The sequence below is a fragment of the Planococcus citri genome, chromosome 5 (genome assembly GCF_950023065.1).
Source record: "Planococcus citri chromosome 5, ihPlaCitr1.1, whole genome shotgun sequence".
Lineage (NCBI taxonomy): Eukaryota > Metazoa > Arthropoda > Insecta > Hemiptera > Pseudococcidae > Planococcus > Planococcus citri.
This window is the reverse complement of record NC_088681.1, coordinates 69,479,353-69,488,574: the sequence shown is the minus strand read 5'-3', so window position 1 is coordinate 69,488,574 and position 9,222 is coordinate 69,479,353.

Sequence of the window (9,222 nt, the reverse complement as noted above, 5' to 3'; positions counted from 1 at the left end):
AAACAAAAAAAAAACTCATAATACAGGTACTTACGTGTTTTTTGTTGGAAATGGGTGTTTGAGTTGAAAATGGACTTGATCGATAGGTACCTAATGAAAACAGCAGTTCACAACATTGGTCTTTTAAAAGGACATCTGGCTTACTTCATTCAAAACTTCTTAACCAACCATACCTTTAGAGTAAGACTCAACAACACATACCTATTCTGAATTATTTGAACTAGAAAATGGAGTACCTCAAGGTGCTGTTCTTAGCACAGTTTTATTCATCCTTCTCATTGATGACATTTCTAATGTTATTTCACGACCTATCTCCTTGAGAATCTTTGCAGATGACATAAACATCTCCTTTCGTTAAAATAATATCCAACTTTCAATTCGGATAATTCAAGAAGCCCTTGATCAAATTGAAATGTGACCAAATTCTAATGGTCTTACTTTCTCAGAGTCAAAAACACATTGTATGCTTTTTACACGAAAAAATAAGATTTCTCCAGAATCCATACTCGATTTTAAAGGTCTCCCACTAGAGTTCAAATCTACCACTAAATTTCTAGGACTAACTTTTGATAAAAAGCTTATCTGGACCCCACGTTTTTTAAAAACCAAATTGGACCTCATGAAACGTCTAAATCTTTCGAAAATAATCAAGAACCCTGAATACATATAATCCCTCTCGTAAATTATTACTCCACCTATATAAATCTTTAATTGGTAGTAAAATTGAATATGGAAGTCCATGTTTTATAGATATCTCTAATAAAACATCTAATATCTTAAAAACAATACAAAACTCAGCCCTAAGGATTTGCATAGGAGCCCTCTATTCTTCTCCAATTGATAGTACATAAATATGTATACTGTGAAGCAGCAGAATTACCCCCAGACTTCAGAAGAACTTTAATAACAAATAAATTCATCACAACAGCTTCAACCAATCACTCTCACCCACTCCAATATTCAATTCACCTACCCAACCCTCAGCTTTTTGAACATTTAGAAGGGCCCATCTCTGATTTTATTAGAACATTAACCGATCTTCAAATAAACCCCAAAACTCTCGTTCAAAAACCAATATCCTACCCTCCATGGCTGCTTAAACCTCCCCAAATTGACTACTACATACCTATTTAAAGAATTATTCAAAGAAAAGTCATTCCCCATTAGTAACTAAAAATAACTATCTGGAACTTCTATCAAAATATCATGAATTCAACCTCTGTTTCACAGATGGATCAAAAATACCAAATCATCATTCCGAATATGCTTACTCTTGGTTCAATTTCAAATTTCAAACTCCCAAACTGTTCATCTATTTACTCTGCTGAACTCACTGATATTTATCATTGCCTCTGTGATATACTCACCTCTGAACCAGATAACAAACATTTTTTGATCCAGAGTGATTCCTTAAGTTCATTGATTTCTACATATACAAAACCTATTTTCTGATCACCCTATAGTTCAAAATATTCTTAAAAAACTATTTGAACTACAAAATTCCCACTTTATTATCCAGTTTATGTATGTTCCCAGCCACATTGGAATCACTGGAAACGAAGCTGTTGATACTTATGCAAAATCTGCAACTACTCTTTCCTACCTTACCATCATCACAGTTGACGACATCAAATCTTTTCTCACTCAAAATAGATACATGAATTGGCAAAATTTCTGGTCCCAACAAACAGCCAACAAACTCTTTCAACATGAAAAATCAGTTCATCCTTGGAAAAACTTATCCCACTTAAATAGACTTGAAGAAGTTATCTTGACAAGATTGAGAATTGGACACACCAAAATTACACATAACCATCTTTACCTAAAAGCCCCTAAGCCCTCATGTCAATTTTGCTCATCTGAACCCATATCTGTTCAACACCTACTTTTCTATTGTGCCCAATTACACCAAGATCGATTACTCGTATCTCTCCAAGTAGATGAATACTCTCTCTCCATCCCTGACAGCTCCTCCGAAATAGAAAAATTTATTACTCTTGTTAAAAAACACAACCTGACAAATTTAATTTAATCTGACGTAGGGTGTAATAATCTAGTAATTATAAACACCCCCTCCCCCCCTCAAAAAAAAAAACAGACTTGAGATGAGTCTTAGAAATGCACTTTTTAAAACTTATCGATGATGGTCATCTGCCACATTCTGAGACGAAATCAAACTATAATATGGTAAAAACATGTAATGAAGACGAGTAAAAATTGCGCACTACAGAAGTGGCATAGAAAATCTGTTGGAAAAAATCTCGCAATACGCCTCAATTTGTTACAGCTGCCATGTTCAATCATATACACCTTCTCCATCATGGCGATATAGCGGACGGATGAAACGACGGGGACAAAAATTCATTCCAAGTGTCATCAAGGTCGTAAAAAAAAAAACTTGCGAATGAGTAGTACGTTTCTCATGTGCTGTTGAAACGCGAAAACTTTTATACATTCATTTATATCCGTCATTTCTTATTTATAAAAAATGTGTTACTTCTTCCGCACACCGGCTCTGGTGAGGCTTTTCCTCTCGACTCGGTACACTTAAAATTAGCCACGTTTTCTCGCGAATATGCTTTTCGAAATAGTCATACGTTCGCTCATACACTAAACATACGGCAACGCGAAGCTATATTTTTGATTTTCTCCCTTCTTCTTCTTCTTCGTTTAAAAAGGGAGGAAAAAAAACTTTGGTATTCGTCTCGTTCGACGAGTATACGAAAAAATTTAGGTCAATTTTTATCCCTCTTCTCTTTTTACGCGGTCTTCTCCTCTTCGTGTCTGTTCTCGATTCGTTTTCTATTCTATGACCGTATAACTTTCCACAAGATTGACGTATCTTGGTTATGAAGAATGACAAGCATCGGTTGAAGATCTCATATTTTAACTATATGACAGTTTTTCCTCGGGTTTGTTTTCTTTTCGTTTTCAAATGATTTGCCATCACAAGCGCTAAGCGCCGCGCTGCGATCGCGTTATTTAGGAAGTAGCGAGAGAAAAAAACTAATAAAATAACGTTTTGCTTACTTATTTCTCTCTTTTTGTTTGAATTTCAATAATCCGACGGGGTTCTCTTTATATTTTTCTATTTCGTTTCGTGTGAAGTTGAATAGTCGTGTCTAAACATATGTAAACAATATCTAGAGCATCGTTCTTGGAATTGCAGGTACTTTAAAAATTCATGTAGCTGTTCTAGGTACTCGTACATACTTTCAAATGAATCAACCTCGATGGTGAAAGACAGAAAAGCAGTTTAATTATACTCGTGATATTTTTTCACGACTATTTTTCACTTCCACCTTGGTCTTTCCTGCGTTCATTTTCATTCCGTATTTTAATCCAGCACTGTTGATCTGGTCGATCATCTTCTGTATCTCAGCTTCTGTCACAGCAAGTATCACTTTGTTGTCTGCGTTATCTTATTTTGTTTACTTTCCCCACACAACAATTGTCGACGTCGACATTTACATCGACTGCGTTTTTTCCCAACATAATGATGGAAAAGTGATCAATTAATTATTTAGTAGGAATCTTCTGTCCGTACAAAAGCCAGGTAGTACATGAAAATGTTCAAAATTTTCTCATTATTTCTGATATCTCGACATGCCATCTCGACTTGCAGATGTAAAATTCTATGCTCGAAATTTACATCTACAACTATGTTGACCAGTTTTTCAGAATTAAAATTTCTGTTTTAGTGTTTGAAAGTTTAGTAAACATACAAAAATATGATCTTGTTCAATGAGGAAAACAAATTTTTGAGGACATTGATGAAATTATTTACTTTTCCACAAGTTAGAGTTGTTGTAGATGATATGATGTTGATATTGTGGATGTATTTGTTGATGTTGAATTTCACATCAACATTAACATCGACATGTCGACATGAAAACGGATTAGTTTAGTACTCTTAGATAAAGTACCCTGTTGGGTGAAAATCTGCCCTTCTGCCAATAAATACGCGGTAAAGAGCAGTTTAATTGGCGTTTTATACTTCAACGCGACTTTAAACTGCTGCCATGCAGCAGATTTTACAATTTTCAAAATCATGCTTCAATTCGCGGGCATAATTTGAAGCGACTTTTTAGGTTGTCACATTTTCTGCACTGCAGAAAAAAATTTCTGCTGATAAACACGCCACAAGAATATTTCGTAGCGTATTTTTATCGCGTAAAGCCGACACACTTCTAATTATGTGGCATATTTTTGCACGTTGAAAAAACCAGCCACAAAAATACGCTACGCAAATATTTTGTAGCGTATTTATTTGCATATTTGCTGAAAAACGCGCGTAAATGTGGTATTTTGCGCGTGTGTTTCAGCTTGGTATATAAATCTTTAGTCAGTTCTACCAAGTGCTCTGGTGGCGTAGGTAGCAAGGATTCCACTCACAGATCCGGGACTCGAGTTTGATCCCCGCTGGTGCCAAAAAATGTTTCAAGAATATTGATCAATGGCAGATTTTTACACGTAAATAAAATACGCGCTGATTAATGGGCAGAAAAAGCATTGGCGGAAAGTGTCAAATCTCCTGCCCACATTTTTATGTCGCGTAAGAGCAGATTTTCACCCTACTGGGTATTGCACCATCTTTGATATAAGGAATTTCTGTTCAACTTTTTGACTATACAGACTTTTTGTCTGTACTTCTTCGGAAGTGGACTTTGCATCAATGCTGTTTTCAGCAAGAGCAATAGCCACATTAGAGGAAATCTAAATTTTTTAAACTCAAATTTTATACAGTGGCGTCGCGATAAGTGAAAATTCAAGGGAAGAAAATTTTTGTTTCACCTATCGAGTTTTTCACATACAAAGGTTTCAGTTAGAGAGGTTTTTTTTGGTCAATTTTCACTTATCGAATTTTAGATAAAAAAAATAAAAAACATGAATTGAACAATGAAATTTTTCGATTTTCATTGATCATTTTCGAATTTAGTTTGATCAGCCAGTCTTGAAACAGCTCACAGGTCATCTATGCCTTCTTGTTCGACACATAATCCATTGGAAACGATTTGACTTTAGCAAAACATCGAGGCTCTCTTTCACTTATAGAGGCTGAACGAGTCAGTACTTTTCAGTTAAAGAGGTATTTTCACTTATAGAGGTAAAACACAGACAACATTTCACTTGTAGAGGTAAACACAATAATTTTGGGATAAATCCTAGTTTCAGTTAACGAGGTAGCCTTTTTTCACTTATTGAGGTTGATTTACACGTAAAATTGGTCCAAGGTGAAGGGAAGGAGGTTTTTATTTCACTTATTGAGTTTTTTCACATATCGAGGTTTCACTTATCGCGACGCCACTGTAACTTTATGAAGCAGGAGGTCGACATAAATTTCAATGTGAATGTTGATCCATCCACATCCGTCACTTTTGGATGTCCCATGTCGATGTGAATTTCAACCCTATTGTCAACAGGGATGCAGATTTACATCATCGACAATTAGCTCAACACAGGGTCGACATTCACATCAAAATTAGCATGGTCATTGTTGTACGGGTCTTGTCATTGATCTTGAATCCCATTTGTTTGATTCACGCTTCTGCATACGCATTGAACAACCTAGGTGAGAGGGGGCATCCTTGCCTCACATCACTCTTTATACAACATTCGTTCTCCGAGTAGGTACCCAGTTCTGATCTTGATGTTTGCGCTCTGCTCCCATTACAGGTTCTTGATTATTTGCAGCCTCGCAGGTCTTTGTCATCAATATTGTATTTGTTCAGGATCTCCAACATCCTCTCATGGTTGACACAATCAAATGCTTTCTCACTATTTGCACTCAGTGCTCTTTGAATATTCAGAGCAATTTTGTAAGTTATTCTTTTTTGGTATTTGTACAAAATTTACAGCTTTGAAGTCCTTAGGTAGTGTACCTTCATCATATATTTCATTTATTATCTTCAACTGCTCCTTTTTGTACTCCAGTGTTAGATGTTTAATCAAGTCTACTGTCATGAGATCTTTCCCCCACTGCTCCACTTCTCCTTTTCTTGAGGGTGGCCATAGTCTGCTTCACTTTGGTATGCATTTCTCTAAAGTTGTGCCTTTTCTTCAGATCTTCTATTTCTTAACGCTTCTCCTCACACAACTCATTTTTGACCATTCTGCACATTCCCATGATCTCGTTATTTAGTGCTGTGTATTCACTACTTGGTCTGTTTGCTATTCTTTGTTCATCCATCAGAACCAGTATCTCTCGAGTCTTCCATGGTTTGTGTTTTCTTTTTCCTTTGAGTGGAATAGACTTTTCTGCTGGTGTTTTAACCTGTTGTTTCCATGCTTGCCACTCTTCTTTGATACCTTGTTCTTCTTCCAACTTGTCTTACTTTTGTTTTTCCAGTTCTTCTTGGAATTTGTTTTGCACAGTTTTTGATTTGATTCTTGCGATGTCAAGTTGTTGATATCATTCTTTGTTCTTTTTCATGCTCTTCAAGATAATCTGGCATTTTGCAGCCAATAGCTTGTGGTCAGAGTTACAGTCAGTACCAGGACATGTATGACAGTTCTTCACTGTGTTCTTGAATTTTTCTTTTATGAGTATGTAGTCTATATGGTCTCTGACTCAATCTCCAGGATGTAGGGATATTAGAGGTCTTATGAGTATCAATTCTTATTGATAATATCGATGCTTCGCAGTATCAAAAGTTATTGATACTAATCTGTAGTATCAAATGAGTATCGAATGAGTATCGATATTCATGTTTTTACATTCTTATCTACATTATCCATATCCACCCTTTATTGGGTTGTAATTTGTTGTTGAGCATTAATTTTTGATGTTGATGATGTAATTTCTGTCAAGAAAAAAATTATATTTACATTATTGAGTTCTGTCTGGCTTGGGTGCTATTCATTCTCATAGTTTGTAATAAATTATGAGCAAAATAAGTGGCCATTGAAGTCAATGGGGAAGTATTAATATTTATCGATATTATCGATACTTGGAGAAAAAATATCGATATAATTATATGGATACCTTACTGAAAATCGTTCAAAAATAAGACCTCTGGGGGATATGAAAATTTTTCAAGAAGCCAACATCCAAAATTTTGAGAAAAATCATTTAATAATGTTCTGAACAAGTTGTGACAATTACAATTGTGGGAATGACATAATTTTAAATCAAAAAAATTTTCAGTCAAAAATATAGAGATTGACAGTGGGGATTTTCATTTGATAAAAAAATTATTTTGGAAATTGAATTTTAAGATCATTTCATGAAAAATCGTAGTTTTTTGGAAAAATAAGATGGGTTTTATAAATTTTGAAAAATTTTAACAGAAAGGTGAGATAGGTGAGAAAGTTTAGAGAATCTATAATGTGAATGCTCACTCACTGGGATCAACATTTATCTTATAAATAGGGTTAGAAAAAACGTCCATTTTGAGCTTTGCTTCAAATTCCAAAATGAAATTTTGAACAAACTTCAATTTAAGAAAAAAAAATCTGCTTAACGAAGTTTGTACTCCTTCCCATCCTACCTAATGAAATTTTTCAATTTTCTTCCGTCAGATATTATAAACTCCTCTCATAATTCCTTATTCCTTAAGGTATCGTCTGACCTTTTCAAGGCTCGAAAGTATTGAAAATTTACATCCTGGAGATATTTCATTCGACCTTGCATTCGTTCGTAGACTCATCATTGAAAACCACCCTATTCGGCAAAGATAACGATATCGGTGTTGAACGCAGCTATTTATGGTTAATTCGGCCGGTGAAAATTTCCATCTTGAAATGTCGACGGTACACGATTGAATAAGCTGATAGACTGAGAAATTAGCGACGAGAGTTGATAGCGCAACAAGTTTCGCCGAGTGTTGATAGTAAAAACAATACAGAACATAAGTCATCGCCACCGCACCAGCGTCATCTCCAGCACCAAAGTTCGCCGAAAGCAGAATCTGTAATACGTTTGTGCGATAATTTGTGTGAAATTTTTCGACAATTCGCGGCGGACTCGGATAATTAAGTTCAGTTTGTCGGCAAACTTACAATATCGTATTCCCAGAGGCGGCTGCTGAGCCAATTGAACATCGCTGCAACTTTCATATAGTTAGGTACATATATAAATTTTGTCAATCACAGAAATCCCCGAAGCATTATAGAGCTGAAGAGGAGCAGGTGATCGCGAGTAGCGCAGTTTCACCTTTTTTTTATTATTATTATTCTTTCTATCTACATAGTTTATCTTTTCTTCTTGCTTTTTTTTTTTTGTCCCCTTGATCTCGTACATATATAATAAACAACGATAAAGTGGAGAGAATCGCGTACACGATACGTTGCGTTGCGAGCTTTTCAAAGGTGAAAGAACAATTTGAAATTTCCAGATAACTGACACGATTACGTCAAGTTGTGCGCGAAATCAATTTCGCACCAGGTAATGCAAAAGATGAAGTCGCTGAATCTTACACGGTATCTCCTATCTCGGCTCGGCTCTTTTGCTTCGCTTCTGTACGTGGAATATTCGTTGTGAAAAATTCGATTTGTTGCTAAAACCTTTTTTCTCCTATACTCGATGCTAGGGCTCTTCGTGTCGTTCTCTTTTATGTGCTTTCGAGCGAGTAATGAATATGCAGTGATGCACTTGACGAGTACCAGAAAACGGCGCCTATTCTGAAAAGTAGTAGGTAATCGAAGTCGTATGTGGATGAATTTTTGTTACCTCGAAGAAAAGTCGAATTTTGAAAATTTTGAATTCGAAACCTATTTTTTTAGATAGGATGTGCAGGGTGAAGAGGAAAAAATATTTCAGACTCACGGAAGATCACTCGCGAAGGAATTTTTCGAATTCACAAAGATTTCAGGTTCCAAAGTTCAATTTTGGATTCTTCAACTTCAATTTCAAACATCAAAAAAAGTTTAAATTTATTCTGTTGTCTTATTTTGGCCTCTTTCTGGCATATCCCATGAAAATGTTGATAGAAATCACACTCATGGCAAAAAAAATCGTTTATTTTTTGAATTTTTTTGAATTTTGATTTTTTTGTGATGAGTTTATTTCATCGAATGAGAGGGTTTTCTCACCTTTTTTAATGGATACGTTAAACTGGGGGTCAAATGGGTCAACTTCACCACTTAAAACTTTTCTTCTAGTTTTAAATCAAAAAATCGTTTTTTTTTTGGCAAACTTTCAATTTTTTTAAATCGACTTTTCCACATGATGCAACCCTAATTTTTTTAAATGTTGTTCAACATGAAAAGTTGTCCATAATA